The 19,272-nt window shown below is 37.4% G+C and overlaps 2 long non-coding RNA genes across 2 annotated transcripts; both read right to left on the bottom strand.

Annotated features, from left to right (window-relative positions):
* Window positions 1-5,233: 5,233 nt before the first annotated feature.
* On the bottom strand, window positions 5,234-7,416 carry LOC130988582 (uncharacterized). The gene is made up of 3 exons (XR_009090141.1): window positions 6,870-7,416; window positions 5,934-6,000; window positions 5,234-5,517 (listed from the first exon to the last, which is right to left on the bottom strand). It is a non-coding gene; the product is annotated as an uncharacterized LOC130988582 (long non-coding RNA).
* Window positions 7,417-9,678: 2,262 nt separating this feature from the next.
* Window positions 9,679-10,818, bottom strand: LOC130988581 (uncharacterized). Its single transcript, XR_009090140.1, has 2 exons — window positions 10,361-10,818; window positions 9,679-9,928 (listed from the first exon to the last, which is right to left on the bottom strand). It is a non-coding gene; the product is annotated as an uncharacterized LOC130988581 (long non-coding RNA).
* Window positions 10,819-19,272: the final 8,454 nt, after the last annotated feature.

Here is a 19,272-nt window from a genome sequence, read left to right as displayed (position 1 = left end):
GAGCATGCGGATTTTCAGAAGCCGCTCCACTAAACTGCTCAGCTTGCACCATGTTTATCAATCCCGGCTTCAGCTCGAATGTGTTGGCCTGCACAGTTGGTCCCCATTTGCCTCCTTGAAATTGATCAACCCGAGGCTGATACATATGATTCAGTGGTGGCTCTGGTGGAGGAGCCCGGTTGCGCTCTCTCTCTTCGTCTAGCTGCCTCTGAAGGTGTGTCACGGCTCGCACAAGAGTTTCAAGGTCCATGTTATTCTGTTGTTCTGCCATTGCTTGCTTCTTCTTTTCGCGGTTGTCTCTTTTGTATTGCTTTTCGATTTCCAAGTTCAAAGGTACTAGATGTTCCTTTCCTTTGGATCTCGTGATCATACACGCCTGAGACAACAAACAAGAAAAGAAATTTTAAAAACTAAAAATAAAATAAAATAAAAATTTATAACGCCTGAAATAATGCTTAAGTCTAATCAGAAATATTAAAGTCAATTCTAAATAGTCCCCGGCAACGGCGCCAAAAAGTTGATCACTAAATTATTAGCAACAAATTACCGCAACTAACACGGTGCAATTGTAGCACAAATTAAGTAATCGAGTATCGTATCCACAGGGACTATTATGACGAATCACTCTAAGTAATCCTAATTACACTCTAGTAATATTCAGGCAAACGAAAGAAGGAAGGTTTAATTAACTTTAAACTAAAACGCAAATAACAATGATTAAAAAGATGTAGGAAAATTCGAATATTAAAAGACAACTGATCCTAGGGTAGTAAATTCATTAACTAAATCCACATAATAAATCTATTAATCCTATGTACCAATTTAATCCAGTTATGATGAGAGATCACTTAATTAATCAATTACTCTCGCTAGAGCAGCAACGATCGTAGATTAGTAAATTCTCTATCTCCGCTAGGTCTCAAGAAAATCTACTAACTCCCAAAAGTTCCTAAGAATAGCTCCCTATGATCCACCTATCTCCGCTAGGTCTCAAGGTTAAAATCATATCATACATTCCTGAATCCGCTAAACAGTTATCTCCGCTAGGTCTCAAACCGAATAGCTAAACATGCAAACTATTGATCAGATAATTCACAAGAAAATAAGCACCAGGAATTATGAATCATAAACTGGAAGGCACAAAGGTATTAACAAATAAATCACATAAATTCAATCAACTATTTACAAACCCTAGAATCAGCTAAAGGAAACTAGCCAGACATAATAAAATCAAACATAAACATAATTAAATTGAACGCAATTGTAAAAACAAATTGTATAAAAACTGAATAAGAACGGATGTAGCAGCTTGAATCTTCAATCTTGATCCAAACCTTAAAAACTAGAAAGCAATAAAATTCTAAAGCTAAAAACTAAAGTATGAATACTAGGGTTCGGGGTTCTTTTTTTTTTAATAGGTCAAAGGAAGGCCTATTTATAAGCTTCAGATTTCCTTTGGATCACCATAAAAGTTTCCATGCAAAGTAGAATTCTAATAGCAATAGAATCGTGTGAATTAAGGCAACTCTCCAGCTAGATGCGCACTCCGAAGAAACTCTCCCACTTGCGCCGACTTCGCAGCTCTCGCCAGAGGAATGGATGATTTCCCTGACCTCGCCAGAGAAATGGGTCGCCAGCGGAATGATGATCTCTCTGGCATTTGCCAGAGGAACGGTGAATTCTCTGCTATCGCCAGAGGAATGGGTGATATCTCTGGTACTTCGTCAGCTCTGGTCAGCGGGGAATCAACTCCTCTGACCTTTTTCGCTCTGGCTTTCTTCAGAGGAATGGTGACTTCTCTGGCAACTGGGACTCTCGGCAGAGGAATATGTGATTCCTCTGCTCTGGCTTCTCTATTCCTCTGACTAGCGACTCCTCTGATTGATTTCTCTGGCGATTCCGCACTCGCTTCGATTCCTCTGACTTCAGTGAAATGGTGATTTCTCTGCTCTGGAGATGTCGGTTCTTCTGGAAAACGCTAGATTCATCCAAAACTGCATTCTTCCATCTCGAGAGTCTAAATCTCCTGCAAAGCATAAAATACACCATAAACGCACCAAATTCCAGAAGATTATCTTTAAACACGCACATTCAAACCCTTAAAAATAGTGTAAATTAAACATAAATCATCTTCTCCCAGCCCTCTCTCTTCTCCTCCCACCTCTCCCTCTTCTCCGTCGACGGCAGCGGAAGCCACCGCCGGCGCCGCGTCGACAGCAGCACGGCAGCATCTGCCACCTTCTCTTCCCCCGTCTCCCTCTTGACCGGCAGCAGCAGCTGCCTCCGCCGTCCCTGCACGGAGCAGCGCCGCTGCCTCTCATTTCCTCCAGATCCGGCACCGCCGGCGCCATGTCGACAGCAGCACAGCAGCAGCAGCGCCGTGGCCGATGCCTCCTCCTCTTGCCACGCCGAGCAGCCGATGCTGCTCTCCTTCTCCGGCTAAAAACCGCCGCCCAACACCCCTCCTCAAATCATCTCAAAACCACCCTCTATCTCATTCTAGTATTCTAATTCATTTGAAATGGTGAAGAGAAATTTTAATCTTTTCTTATGAAAAAAATTCAATCTTTTCTTATGCATTGGGAAAAACACTTGAGAAATATACTTACAAGTTGTGTTCTTTGATTTGTTTGGTGTATGGCTGAATTTGATTTGAGGTAGATATTGTTCAAAGAGATTTCTTGTGTTTCGATTGAAATTCTGTAAGTAAGGAAAATAGAACGAAGAATTGTGTTTACTGTGAAAATGGTATGAATGAGCTTGAGATGTCAAATTTATTCCAGAAAAGTAAAATGCATGTAAGGTGATTGGCTTAAGATTTGGTGAATGGTAGAGTGATACGTGGTTGAATTTCTTGATGAATATGACACATGGCTGCTGCCAAAAACATAACCCATAAATCTCTCTACGAAAACAAAAGTAAAAAAATCTACAAAATTTAATAAGACTACGTGGGTTGATATGAATTTTAAAAAAAATTGTGGATAAAAATGGGCTAAAAAAATACACATAATCTTAACTTAAAATTAAATAAGACCCAAACTAGGTAAGTTATTTAGGCTCAATTCCAATTAAAAGTAAATAAAAAATAAAATGTAAGACCATTTCCTTTGAGCTCGTCTGATGTTAATATGAAATAAATTCACATAGTCACGTATTTGCATTTAATTATTATTAAAATGCGTTTTTATTAAAAAAGAAAAGAAAAAAACCTAAAACCACCCTTGAAAGCACAGGAAGAGCAGACTAAGGGCCGAGCCTCATTAAAACCTTTTCACGGAAAACCCAGTGGGAAAAACCGTGAAAAGGAAAAAGAGTACCTGTCTAGAGCAAAAAGAAAAGAAAGGAGAGAGCGGAAGAGAAAGTTTCCGGAACTTCGGCCTAACCATCGTCCCCAAACAATCCCGGCTCTTCCTTCCAGAAAAGTAACAAAACAAAGGCAAAAGGCCGGTGAGACGTCGTCGCCTAAATGCCAAAACTCGAGACCAAAGCTACACGGCCGGTTATACGCCGTCGCCGTAAGCTCAAGTAAAAACCAACCCAACTCAAGAATGCTACACGGCCGGTTATACGCCGTCGCCATAAGCACAATTAAGAACCAGCTCAACTCAAGAAAGCTGCCCGGCCGGTTATACGCCGTCGCCGGGAGCTCTCCACCACGCCCAAACCCAAAAAACCTCTCAACATGAGCAACACTACCATTAAAAAGCCTCCGCCGGTAGTGTCCAACCAAAGAGCCCGAGAAACTGAAGAAAGTAACCGAGGAAGAGTTCTCCAAATTAAGAGGAGCAACGTGTCGGGCCGGTAAAAGAAGAGGCAACCACCACAAGTGAACTTGGTCTGAGGACGAGTTACCGGGCCACACTTTCTCAAAATCACCACTCCCAGTTCCAAGAGTCCGGGCCCAATCTCATCCTAGCAAGTGACCCCGAAGTATGCTCCATAAAACCAGACCATAAAACGACTACTGAGTGTTCGACGAAAAGCCCGAACCAACTTTGAAATCTTGACCACCAGCTGCTCGACGAAACAGGATCCATCAAGCCACCACGCCATCTGCTCTGACCCATCCCCCACCCCACACATGAAAGTTGGGGGTTACAATTAGACGAACTAAAAATCCGTCCGAACAATCTTCCCATTTGCCAAACTCTCAAACCAGTAAAACCAAGCTGATCCCGAACAAGCGTCCCAACGTGCTCCCCAACCAAGCAAGCCCATAACAAAACCCAGTTACATGATAACTCTAACATGACTATGGGTTGACATGTCCCGAGACATCGCGAGCCTGATTTCCTCGATAGCGAAAGGCCACCATCCCTCCCGACGGTCATTGTTAGCCATAATATCAGTCGGCTGATTGCCTTCCCTATAAATATGCGTAACAATCAACGAAATATCATGGAGATGATGAAGAGCCTGTTTCTAGGATGCAATAAAGCGCCATGGGACATCCATCGTCCTGGACTCCAGAAGCCGCACAATATAGGTCGAGTCTGATTCAATCCAAAGATGAAACCAATTTCTATTATGAGCAATATTAATGGCCGTGATAACCGCCAGAAGCTCTGCTTCAAAGGCAAACCCAACGCATCCCTTAATATGAAAGCAGCCACGGACAACAGCCCAGTTATCCCTGAAAACCCCTCCAGCAGCAATGATGCCCGGCGTGCCCAGCGCAGAGCCATCAGTATTGACTTTAATCCAGTGAAGTACCGGAGGCCACCAATGCACTTCAATCATACGTGGAGGAGGCACCACTTTGTTGTTCACTCCAAGGTTTCTTGAGACAATATAATCGTTCCAAGAGCTATTAGTATTGCCCAAATTCAGAGAAATGTTTTCAATCTCCTTGAAAAAGCCTTTCACGAAGGCCAAAACAGAGCGCCCATCAAAACTAGCATTTTCAAAGATGATCAAATTCCTACAGTCCCAAATCTTCCACATAAGGGAGATAATCCCAGCTTTCCAGAAGGCCCTAATCCGAGATCTAAATGGAGCATTCCAAGCCGCAACGAGAAAATCATGAATATCAATGCAATCCCAAAGATGGTCCATCTCAAACCATGAAAGGAGCTCCTTCCACAGCACTCTAATCTTAGAGCATTCCCACATTAAGTGAGAGATGGATTCTGTAACACCTTAAATATAAACTTTGATCTAATTAAATATCATAAAGTATTTTCGTAAAAATACTGACAAACTCAAATAATCTAATTTCAAACCCTGTAGAGAACCTAATAATCGAAAGTAAATTGACCAAAAATCATTTTTAGAAAAATACCATACACACTAGACATAAAACATAACACTAATTTATCAAAGTACTTAACATAATGTAAGAAAGTCAAATATGATTCACTAGAAACTCTTAAACTTTACCATCAAAATAAACTAAACTTCAAATCCTAAATTTTTTTTTTTAACCAACAAAGAGTCTTTAATAATACTATAGAAAACATGATTAAAATACCCTAAGCACCACACACATCCATCACGCATCTCCTTGCTCCTCACCTGAAAAGGTTTTAAACAAAGTGGGGTGAGTATTTTAAATATACTCAGTGAGGGGGAAATCATAACTAACTTTTACTTTGTCCAAATGTGAAACATAGCATATGAAATATAAAATCATAACTTCAACCATAAACCAACAACTTGCTTAAATAACAAGAGAGGAAATATGGGACATAACTTCAACCACATTTCAATACAACACTTAAGGAAGTATGAACACATGGGACATATCACTTCAACTGTGCACAGGAACATAAACTTGGCATATTGCTATATGCTCACATCATAATCTCATTCATAAATCATAGCATATGTAAACACGTTGGACATAAAATAACTTTCTCGATAAATAACTTAAAACATTTTCTTGCGGAATTTAAACTTGAAATAAAGGAATTTTCTTTATTTTTACCCACCTCAAATCCTTGGTAATAAACTTGACTAATGCTTAACTCGGGGATAGAGATCCTAATTGCGCCGCACCTAATCACATAAATATAATTACTTCAATATAGGCTTAACTAAAACTAAAATCTGTCAAACATTATACAAAATTTTGCAATAATAAACTACCTAATATTTAAACCAACATAATAGATATAATCTATTAGTTTTTGAAACCAACCTACTGAACTATTTCTATATTTGATTAAGTCACGAAACTGAAAGAATTTATAAAAAAAACAACTTCTAATCTTAATAAAATTCTTAAGCAACACAACTTTTGTTGCTTTCATTCATTTCGTTAAGTAAAAATAAATAAATAAATAAAACTTGTAACTTATCAAATTCAAATAAAACTATTAGCAACTTGAAATAGGGATAAATAAAATTAAGACTAAAATAAAATAAACTAAAAACATAAAAATATAGAAACACAAGGAATAATTTTCTTTTTAGATCATCCAGTACGATCACCTTTAATCAATCTTTCAAAACCTTAAAAAAAAAAATCTCAACAATCATAGAGAATAAAGAAAATAACCTTAAAAGCAAGAATTTCATGTACTGTTTTGACTTTTGTTTTATAAAAGCAATTACATCAACTAACGACAACTTTAGTGCATATATAAAACTTTTCAAACAATTTAAACCAATATGGTTATTCCCAAAACAAAATATCCGAACTCAAAATTTCGACATAATCAAATTCTTTTGACAGCCGCAATTTTGAAACAGAAACAGATCAATCATTCACGAAATTCGAACTTAAACTTAAAATCTGTACTCAACGATTTAATATATATAAATACGCTAAATCAAAAACTATAATTCGAAATAATAAATAAACTTAAAATCGTACTAAATCCGAGAAAACTCACAAATTAAATAAAGTTAGAATTTAATCTTACCAGATTTCTTGATTTCCTGGCAACAACTAAAACTTGAATACTTGAAGAACTTAAACAAAGAGAATTTTTGAGAGCTTTTGAATGGTTGTGAAAAGAAAAGAAGATGGCAGAATATAAAGTCGAAGAATGAGAATTTTTCGACGATCAGTTTGTGAAACCGTTTGTGCAAGTTTTCAGAAAAGGAGAGGGAATCGGAACGGTTTTCACACGTTCACAGCGATAGGAACGGTTCATTTAAATTATCGGAACTGATTACGGAAATACTGATGTTCTGATATTATATCAGATAAAATTAAAGTAGGTCATATACCTAGCCTACTAACATAAACTAAAGCCCAATAATTATATACAACAAATTAATTCATCCTAAGGCCCAAATAAAATAAATAAATAAATCTGTATTATCCACTCAATAATAAAATCTGATCTAGGCGCAATTTCAGACTCCTGCAATCCCCTACACATAATCTCAAGAATAAAATATAAAGAGACTATTTTCTAGAATTTTAATAAATCATTAAATCTCAAAATAGAAATAGAAATAATAATAAAATGTGGGATGTTACAGATTCAGCCCCCATGAAACAAAGTAAGCAACCATTAGGAGCAGAAAGACCTTGGCGGATTAAAATATCCAACGTTGGGAGACGACCATGGATGACCCTCCAACAAAGAATGGAGCGACGAACAGGAATAAACGGCTCCCAAATCCACGATCCCCACCTCACTTTGGGGAAGCAATGGCATTTATTCGAGAAAGCTAAAGCAGCTGAGACGTCCCCACTGACCGAATGCTTCCAGTAACGGGAATCAACATCGCCACTCATCGGAACAAGCAAAATGTCAGCAACCACTTCAGGAAAGCGGTTAACAAAAGAAGCCGAGAAATGTCACACCCCGTCATAGAAATAATCCTGAACAGAGAAGTTAAGGTACTCATGCATGTAATGCGGGATTTTGAGCTTGTCAACCAGCCTGTACCCAAGCCAATCATCTCGCCAGAAATACGTATTGTCGCCGCGACTGACACAAGAGTACGTATTCTCCACCAGTTGATCAACCTCATGTTTAACCCCAACCCAAACCGGATAATTAGCAATTGAGGGTTTAGCATAGCCGAATTTAGTGAGATATCTGGATCTAATAAGTTGATGTGCCCAGTCCGCCCATTTGATCATCTTCCAAGCCAGCTTCATCAGATAAGACTGATTCATAAGGGTGAAAGATCGAATTCCCAAACCCCATTCTTCCTTAGGCGAGCAAGCACGCCCCCAACTTACCACACAAGTAGGTTTTTTTATCCACATTTCCTGACCACACAAAATTCCTGCACTTTCTATCAAGAGAGTGAAGAATGCACCAGCCACTTGTAAACCATCATCGAATGCACCAGCGAACTTTGGATGACAGATTTAACAAGACAAAGTCTGCCATCTATAGAAAGCTGGATTCCTTTCCAACGAGCAAATTTTTGCATTATCCGATCATAAATCGACATAAAGAAAGAAGCACGTTTCCGACCAACAAAGATCGGCAGTCCAAGGTAAGTTGTGGGCAGACTTCCTATCGAGAACGACAAAGCCCGCTGAATTGCACGTCGTCTCTCAGTGGGGACTCTTCTGGCAAAGAAAATATTCGATTTCTCAGTGCTACAGTGCTGCCCAGAAATCGACCCATAATAGTTGAGAATCTCATGAATCTTGCAGGCATTAGGAACCGTAGCCTTGCAAAATAAAATGATATCATCAGCATAAAATAAGTGAGTTGGGAAATTCCTGGTCCTGCTGAAACCCATTGGAGTCAAATGAGAAGACTCCACACAACTCTGAAATATGCTACTCAAAACATCATCGGCAATTCCAAATAAGATTGGAGATAAAGGATCCCCTTGCCGGACGCCTCGCGAGCAAGCAAAATAACCGCTAAGATTCCCATTATAAAGGATAGAGAGCCTTGCAGAAGCAAAGATGATCAGAACCCACTGTATGAAATACTCATGATAACCAGTCGCCCTAAGCACCTGCGTGATGAAACCCCATCGAATCGTATCAAAAGCTTTTCTAATATCAATTTTACAAGCCATATTTAAACCCCGGTTAGTACGCTGCATACAATTGAAACCCTCCGAGCTAAGCATAATGCAGTCGTGGATGTTCCGGCCACTAATAAACCCGAATTGATTAGGCGAGACATGAGAGGCGGCCACCACATTAAGTCTAGAAGCCTTAATCTTAGAAATTATCTTGAAAAAGAAATTGGAAAGCACAATGGGACGAAGATCAGACACCGTGTCAACAGTGTCTTTCTTAGGAATGAGAATCATGGTGTTAGAGTGTAACACCCAGCATTTTCACTACAGTATATATATTATTAATATTATTTTCTATGATTTTAAAAAAGAAAGAGAAGTCTCAATTTTATGCAAAAAAGCCCAATAATTATTGTTTGGGCTTATGATTTTATTAAGTTATGGAATAGAGTCCAATACATGTATATATGGGCTAAATTTAAATAAGCTCAATACTTTTATCATTTGGGCCATTGATTATATTAAAGAAGCCCAAGCCCAATTCTTTGTGTTAGCAGTGAATCACTTAGCTCTAAGCTGTCGATTAGATTTATTAATCCAGATTAGCTATTCGTCTGGCACGTATCCTTCAGCTTTTCACGCAGCTGCTTAAGAAACCGACTTCAAATCAATATAAATCTCTTCTCTCTCACATCTGATGTTTTTCCCTCATTCGGCAATACCAGCAAATTGTCCATCAAATATTCATCCATTATTGATCATCCCCGAAATTCAATCACCAAGCAGGTAGTATCTCTTTATTACAGTTCATTCATCATATATGTATACAACAGTAAACAAGAACAGAGTAGATACACTAAATAGATACAAGCATAGCTACAAACACATTTCTAGTTCTAATTTCCAGTTTCCCCATCATCCTTATACTTCAGTTTCACAACGAATCAATAATAAAAAGAAAGGAAGAAAAGGTAGAATCTTGGGCAGTAGACGAAGCTGCCACGCCGGAGTCGACGACGCCGATCAATTCCTGAAATAGGAAACAGTTGTAGATTTATTAAGTTAAGGTTTTAAAATTTGATAATAAAGAAAAAGAACAGAAATAGAAGGAGAAGAGGAAAGAGGCAGCGGTAGCCGCGACGCGGAGGCGCGACCGCCGGCGCTGCCCGCGCCACGGCGGCCCGCGGTGGCTGCCAACAGCAGAGGGGGAAACAGGAAGGGAGAGAGAGTTTGAGCGATAAAGAGAGATAGAGAGTGAGACTGAATGAGAGACAGACGTGAGAGGGAGAGGGAAGCAAAGCGAGATAGAGGGAGAGAGAAAAGAGCAGGGCGGCGGCGACAATCGGCGCTGCATGCGCTGCCGCGGCCGCCGCAAGCAAGAGGGCAGAGGGGAAGATCGAGAGGAAGAGCAGAGAGAGGACAGAGAGAGATCGATCGTGAGAGAGGGAGGAAGCTAGATTACCTGAGACGGAGGTGGCGGTGGTGCCACAGAGACGGCGGCGGCAGTGGCGGGCCTCGCCGGAGGGGCGAATTTCAGAGGGAAAAAGGAAGGCAGCAAACCCTATAATTTGGGGATTTTAGAAATTGGGAAGGAAGTAGGGAAGAAAGAAAAGGAGGGGGAAGGAGAGGGCCGGCCTCGCCGCGCCGGAGGCGGGGAGGACCGGCGACATCTGCCGGAGGAGGAGAGAGCGCCAGTAGAGATAAAAAGGAGAGAACGCAGAGAGAGGGAGAGAGTGATGCTATTGCGTAGAAGAAAAGGAAAAGGGTGATTAATTTGTTTAGATTAGATTTTATTTATTAAAGAATAATGGGTAATTACAGTTGGGCTTAAACAATTACTTGGGCTAATAAGAGCTGATGGACTTTTGTAAATTAAATTACTGTTGGGCTTGGGTTGGTTAATTCAGTAGTGGCTTTGGTTTAAAATTGGTCTTAATTTAATTATTGTGCTATTATTAATTTAGTTGGACCCTTAATTTTGTTAAAGTGAGCTAAGTTATTTTAATTTAAGCTTATAAATATATATAAAGGATTATTAGCTATTAGCTAATAATTGACTTGATTTATTAAATAGCCTGGACTTGTAGGATCATTATAATTAATTTATGCTATTACTCTATGTAATTATGCATAAACTAGACACTAGATTATTATAGACTCAAGTTCTTGAAAGAAGAGAAAAATAGATTTATATTATTTTCAGTTAATAGCTATTTATTAAATTAGAGTAAGTGGAGTTTTGAATAACGTCAGAGTTATGAATATCGCAATTTAAGTTGTGGTTTAGATAATATGTTGGTATTTATTGATAAGTTCATCATGTAGCAATTAATCTTCATTCCATAAGTTCCAACCGAATTATCACCGTAAAACCAACATAAGTATTCTCTAAATAAATTTCATATCATGTTCTCATTATTTATTAGTCAGTATTTATACTGAAGGTCAAATACAAGGGAAAAGAAGTAAAGCATTAGTTCAAAGTTACTTGTGTCATCAGACCACGATCAGGTGGGCTTTCTAAACTCAAAATCTGAAGTGCACACTATTTCATGATGTTTACATGAATTAAGTTATATTAAAGTTATTGACTTGCCAAAAACTTTTATGAGCTTGTATGATACCTATCTGGCACCAGAAGTTAATCGAATTCGGATCATGTTCTATCCAGATGTTAGACAGGATTAGTGTACACAAGGGACCGTGAGCCGATCTAGCATATCGGCCGGCCTAAGACCGTGAGCCGGTTTAGCGTATCAGCCGGTCTAAGACCGTGAGCCGGTTTAGCGTATCGGCCTGTCTAGGTCCGTGAGCCGGTTTAGCGTATCGGCCGGTCAGTGACCGTAGAAGGTGGCCACCTTCTCGGCACACAGATATCCTTGCAGATATGGTATAGTACAACGAAGTATGTCTGCAGACGCATATGAAGTTTATGATATGTATATAGAAGTTTTACAGTTTTGGCGTGCACAGGTTATTTAAATAAAACTCTTGTGTGATGCTTGAGATGGCAAGTTCAATTTATAGCTCTAAGAGCAATCTTTCAAGTTATTTCGGCATGTGACCATTGAGTGCTTTTGAGTACTCAGCCCTGCATATGTTTTCTAAATGTGCAGGTTAAGCTGTGATGCAGATGGATGTCAGCAGAGCAAAGCTTTTGATATAAAAGTACTAAATTAGGCTCAGGATTCCATGTCTTCATACATGTAATCCACTTAAGCTATTCCGCTGCAACGCTTAGTGCGTTTTACTTTATCGATGTGTTGCAAAGATTTCAAACTAATAGCTTACAGAATTATGTCACTTGATACTTAGACAACTTGTCGTTATGTATTAGGAGTTGTCTGCTTTTGAGTTTTAGAAAAGATTGTTTATGATTACCAAATATTTTGGTAAATTATTGTTTAAGCAGGTTAGTGATTTTTATTTAGATCCTTTTTCTTTTTATTTTCTTATTTTGTTTTCAGTCACACTTTTCCCCCGACTTAACTATTCACTAGTTTAGGTCGGGCTGTGACATAGAGTTACACCCATTTGGCAGATAAGAATGGCGGAAAAACGCCTGGACAGCAAGAATCACATCATTTTTAATGATACCCCAACATTTTTGGAAAAACATTCCAGAAAACCCATCGGGACCAGGAGCACTGTTCACATCCATGCCAAAAACAGCGGCAACAATCTCGCTCTCATCAGGGATACGAACTAAAAGACGGTTCTGCTCCTCCGTGACAGCATGCTTTAAGTACGCTTCTATTTCCAGAGAATCCGCCAAAGGGCTGCCATCATCCGTGAAAAGCTTAACAAAGTGATCAACAATATGTTGTTCGATAATCCCGGGGTCATACTCATCAACACCATCAATGGACAAACGCGTGACCGGGGCATTTCGCTTCTTGAATTTAGCAACCCTATGGAAGAACTTAGTGTTCCTGTCACCATCCTGCAACCATGTAATCCGACTCTTTTGTTGGAGCAAGCTATTCTTCTAGGTAAGAGTAATATTCAGCTCGGCTTGAATACTTATCTCGGCGTGTATTTGCATTTAATCTCTCTTGGTAAAATTTGATAAAATCTTTTATTAAAAGAAATACCCTTTTTTTCTACAAAAATTTTATCCGGGCAAGAATTCACTTAAATAATATTCTAAGTTCAAGTATTCTCGGGGAATCCTATTAGGAAAAATCGGGGTGTTACACAACTTCAAGAATAGGAGGATAAAGCCTATGCACGTACTCTTTGCATAGCGAAGAGGCGGAGGAGGAAGCCGAGCAAGCACGTCACAACGTGGAGGAGGAAATCTCTCATTCTAGAGGTAAGGGTAAGGGTAAGGTTAAGGGTAAATCACTTACTTCTAATATTTTCACAAAATATTTTAGGAGAGAAACCGCTCCTAAAAAGCCAAAGGATGGTCCAAATGCTCCCGAGAGGTTAATTGCCTATTACAACTATTGCAACGCTACTTACCAATGGCAAGCGGGAGGGGGTTATGACATCCTCTCAAGGCACATGGAGAGTAAGCATGCCGTCGAGTATGGAATCCATACAACTCAAACTCAACTACATCCCAAAGCTTTCCAAGGCCAAGGTAATCAATAAGGTAATGAACAAGGTAATGTTTTATGGAAATTTGATCCACAAAATGCTCAAAATTACATGGGCCGTTTTGTTTCAATGGAGCATTTGCCTTTTATGTTTGCCGATAAAATGTCTTTTGAACATACTATCAAAAATGCTTATAATCTCACCGCAAAAAAAATTGGTAGAACTAATTATGTGCAAGGTTATTAGGCGACATATGGAGTGATTCTTACCAAAAAAAATCTTATATGGGTGTTACTTGTCATTGAGTTGATGAAAGTTGGTTAATTCAAAAATGTTTAATTACATTTAGAGATTTTAATGAAATACATAATACTACTAACATAACATTGCTCAATTGAATATTTACGTTTTAAATGAGTATCGATTGTTAAATAAGATATTTTCTGTTGGATTTGATAATGCATCCGCCAACACCACTCCATTCCTGAGTTAGTTGATGCATGCACACCCTCTTTTAATGGTAGGTATTTTCATGCTCGATATATTTGTCATATTTTAAACCGATGTGTACAAGATGCTTATACTCTTATTAATGATATTGTTGATCCCATTAGACAAGCCGTTAATATTTTGCATAGAAAAGCTAGTATTGACAAAAAATGGCAAAAATATTGTCGTGTTAAAAAAATTCTATATACGAATTTTGTTAAAGATGTTTCTACACGTTGGAATTCAACATTTGGCATGCTTGCATCTACCATGGAACATATTGATCATTTATGTGATTTTTTTAGACAAACTCTCGAGGCTAACTTGCTTTTATTGTCCACCTATTGGACAAGATGTGGTAGTTTATTTCAACTTTTAAAGGTTTTTCAAAATGCTACTACGGATTTATCCGGTGTTTATTATTGCACTAGTATTAAAGTTTTAGAACATTGCATGCATATTGGTATTGCTTTAAATGATAGTTATAAAAAAACCGATTTGAAGGACGTATCATATCAAATGGCCCTTAAGTGGCTTAAATATTTTCTTGAAATTCTCGATGTTTTTTTAGTTGTTAAGATTTTAGATCCTACAATGAAAATTGCCGGTGTTTATCGTATGTTAGAAATTTATTATGGTACCTTTATAAAAATTTGTGAGAAAAGATTAGAAAATAATGAAGTGTTAGAATGGTACCTTCCCGAATTAGATGCTATTAAACTTAGAATAGATAGCACAATTAGGACCTTGTTTAATGAATATGAACAAAAATATATGCATGCAAATCCCCCATACTCTTCACAAGGTTAATATGACTCCTCCTCCTTAGGAAGTTGTTTTGATCAAAACGAATGGGCTCAAGCCGCTTATTCATTTATGCATACACAAATGAGTTATACTACTAACGAGTTAGATATATATTTGTCTATTACATTTACTTTAAAAAATGTAGGTGGTCAACAATTGGATGTCTTGAAATGGTGGTCCATGCACGAGAGGGAATATCTCATACTCGCCACCATGGCTAAGGAGTTATTCCCGGTTCCGGCCTCCACGGTCTCCGTCGAGCAAGCATTTAGCGTTGGTGAACTTGTCTTGGACGAAAAATGAAGCAACATGGATCCTCGAAACATGGAGGCCGTCATGTTGCTTGATGATTGGTCCAAAGCCGAGTTACGAGCTCAAGAGAACCAATGAGATCAAGCCAACAAGAGCCCAAACGATGAATTCACCGAGTCCGAACGATCCGAGGCTGAGGAGGACCACGATTAGGTAAGTTAAGGTAAGAGAACTACGTGGGCTTTGATTCTTCATTATTCAATGAAGATACGTAGGCCACTCAATTTTAATATTTATATTAAAATTGAGCTTAAGCCCTTAATTATTATTTCGTTTTTCCCCCTTTTAGACAACTTTCTTTTGGAATTATTATAGCGAATTAGTTATTTAGTTAGTATTAGTTAGTTTACTTATTCAATTTTGAAGATTGTAATTTGTATCTTTGTAACATTTTTTTTGTACATAGAATAAATTCAATAAAGATATCAATTTTTATGCATTATTTTGATTGTCAATGTGTTAGAATTATTTTTCCTTTATTGTATTTCAATTTTCAACACAAGTCATTTAATTTAAAAAAAATATTTTCATTGTCAAGTTTATAACTTATTATAAATTTAAAAAAATGACATAAAAATATTATTTAAGATGACACAAGTATTATTTAAGATGACATAAAAAGACGACATAAAAAATATTATTTTAAAAAATATATTAATTGTCATGTTTATAAATTTTCAACACAAGTCATTTAATTTAAAAAGATGACATAAAAAATATTACAAGTCTATAACTTATTATAAATTTTCACACATAATCATAAAGAATAAGAATTATCTTGATTGCCACTTACTCACATGTAAGTTATTATATTATTTAAGATTTTTAAGTTGAGTAAAAATTTTGAAATTTCATCACAAATCATTTAATTTCATAAAAAAGAATACAAAAAAAATATTTTTTTAAAAAAAGGAAGAGCCCGAAAACCGCCGGTTTTCGGCCCGACCCGAAACCGGCAGTTCAGGGCCCGAAAACCGGCCCTTCCACATAACCCCCGAGCCAGTTCAGGTTCATGATATTTTCGGCCCGGAACCGTCGTTCGGGCCTAGAACCGGCGGTTTTCGGCCCGATGGCAACCCTAATTGCGCATGCCCTTGCTCAGTTTGCTGAGCACTGTGCTCCGGACAAAATGCGACACAAGCTTGAGTTAATGAAAGTCAATATCTTCCCTTTCCATAATAATTCTATAATATCCAAATTTTACTTGGACGAATAACTAAATATTATAACAATTTTTATATATAAAATTAAACTGATCAAGGTAATTTATTAAAGTGGCAAAATTGGATATATCCTTTTTGAAAGATGAAAAATAAAATATATCCATTTTTTAAAAAAAATAATAAAATTTATCCACTTGGGACATTGTTACCCTTATGTGTAATTCGTGCATTGCTTGACACTGAAGCGTCGAGCGTCAAGCATTGAACTGTCGAGCATCGAGGTGTCGAGCAATAGTTCAAATTGAACTATTGCTCGACACCTTGAGCATCAAGCATCAAGTGTCGAGCAACTGAGAACTGTGGAGCAAGGCAGAGACGTCGAGCGTCGAGCATTGAACTGTCGAGCAAAATTGAACTATTGCTCGACACCTTGAGCATCACGTGTCGAGCAACTGAGAACTGTCGAGCGAGGCGAAGGCGTCGAGCGTCGAGCATTAAACCGTCGAGCAAGGCGGAGATGTTGAGCGTGGCGAGCAAGGGGATTTGTTTGGTATTTTCTTTTTGTCTTAAGGGTATCTTAGTCCTTTCAACCCCAAAATGGGTACATTTTATATATTTCTTTTATAGTGGGTATATTTTTATTTTTGTCTTTAAAATAGGGTAAAGACTACCATTAATCCTTTATTGAATTTGGGACATATGCATATACTACCTCCATCCACAAAAAAATTAGTCATAATAAGAGATGGTACATATTTTAATAAAAATGATTATTATCTTATAAGTGAAAAAAATAGTCTCACTTAAAAAATTAGTGTTTATAATGATAACTAATTGTATTGTGAATAGAGAATAGGGTCTACCATGTAATAAATAGTTTCCAAAAATGGAAATGAACTAATTTTTGTGGACATCCAAAAAAAATTTATTTTTTGTGGACGGAGGGAGTATATAACAACTTATAAATATAAATTTAAACGAGTTTTTAAGTAATTATTGGGTATTGTTATACGAGTTTGAAATATTCAATTAGGTTTAGGACGAATACAAATATATACATTTTAGACATATTTCGGTGGCTAAACATAGTCTCATCATTTCGATTCATCATTATGCCCAGTCATGAGCAATGATTTTTCAGGTGGCTAAATCTTAGGCTCCCCGTTTCACTTCATTACCATGCTCTGCCACGATCACCAACTCAGAGTGGTTGAACCCTAACCAAATGAGACTATGTTATTTAATCCATTTGAACATAAAACACATATATTAGTGCTAAAATAGATATCTGAAATCCTACGCGTCCAAATCTGCCAATTACTAAACGATTTCAACTTACAATGATAACAAAATGGACGAGATAACATCATTTCATACTATCACTTTATCACTAAATTTGATTGAAAAATAAGCAAGATAAGAAAATAAAAATAAAATTAATAATTAAATAATTTTAATCTATATTTTGATAGAGTGTGCAAAATGTGAATTTATTGAAAGTTCATCAACTTATACGTAGTTAACTCATTTTTCTAATTACTGAAATATCTTTCTTTCAAAGAAAATGACTGAAATGTATTTTCTACAAAGAATTGACTTTTATATTTTTGTCGAATTTTATGAAAAAGTAAGATATATTGGAATTTATTACATTTCATGTAATCTATAAAAAGTATAACGTACTCCCTCTGTTCACAAAATAGAATTCTGTTTGAGGATGGATACGAATTTTAATAAAATTGTTAAAATTATTGTAAGTATAATAAAAGTATAATTTATAGGGGTAGTGATAGTACAAAAAAATATAATAAAAATATATTATTAGTTAAAAAATGAAATAAAATTACAATTTATAGTTAAATATAAGAGAAAAAGTATGATGTGATGGTTCAAAAAGTTAAATGAAACCCTTTTTCCTTGGACAAAAGAAAAGGGGTAAGTAGGACTATTTTTCATGGACGAATGGAGTACTACTCATTCCGTCCATAAAAAATAATTTATTTTTATTATTTTGGGGCCTCCATAAAATTAATCCATTTTCATTTTTGAAAAAATTCTATTATATATTAGGTCATTTTCTCATCTCACGACACAATTAATCATCACTATTAACACTATTTTTTAAGTGAATTATTTTTTCACTCACAATTAATCAATTTTATTAAAACTTGTATCAACTTCTTCTAAGATTATTTTTTTTTGGACAGAGAGTATGTTCGTACTTCAATGTAGATATAAAAATAAGGGCAAATAGCGTCAAAATCCCTGAAGTTTGGCGCGATTCTCGTTTTTCCATTGACCTTAAAATCTCGCGTATAAATCCATGACCTTTGCTTCGATTATTAATTTTCCCTTAGTAACATTTTCCAGCCACTAATTAAATGGTGTGTCACCTACGTGGCACACTTATGCCGAGTCATTTAATTTAGGGCAAAATAAACATCGTTTTGTGTCTGAATTAAATAACCCTATTATACTAAGTGATGAGGAGTAACATATGCGGAACAGAGGAATGACTTTACCAGGGGAATCACGGGGAGCAGCGAGATAGCTTTCGCCAGAGGAATCACACTCGTCAGAGGAATCACACTCAGCAGAGGAATCATACTCGCCAGAGGAATCATACTTGCCAGAGGAATAATAACTAATCAGAGGAATCATACTCTCCAGAGGAATCATACTTGCCAGAGGAATAATAATTAATCAGAGGAATAGGCTCCACCAGCGGAATGGATATATCAGAGAAACGGATTGTATCAGAGGAACCACCCTTGCCAGAGGAACCACATTTGCCAGAGAAACGAACTTCATCAGAGGAACGGGCTCTCGTAGAAGAGTCAGAGGGATGGACCTTACCAGAGGAACGACTTACACCAGAGAAGCCGCTCTCGCCAGAGGAATGGTCTTCACCAGGGGAATCACCAGAAACGCGGGAAAATCTCCCGCGTGAAGGCGATTTTACTATTATGCCCCCGACCACGCAAGGCGCATGCCCCAATGCTGGACTTACCATTTTACCCTTTACGTGTAATCTATAAATAGTGGCATACGTGCTCCT

The sequence above is a fragment of the Salvia miltiorrhiza genome, chromosome 6, assembly GCF_028751815.1.
Source record: "Salvia miltiorrhiza cultivar Shanhuang (shh) chromosome 6, IMPLAD_Smil_shh, whole genome shotgun sequence".
Lineage (NCBI taxonomy): Eukaryota > Viridiplantae > Streptophyta > Magnoliopsida > Lamiales > Lamiaceae > Salvia > Salvia miltiorrhiza.
The sequence above is the reverse complement of the archived record's forward strand: the minus strand, read 5'-3'. Positions and strand labels throughout refer to the sequence as shown.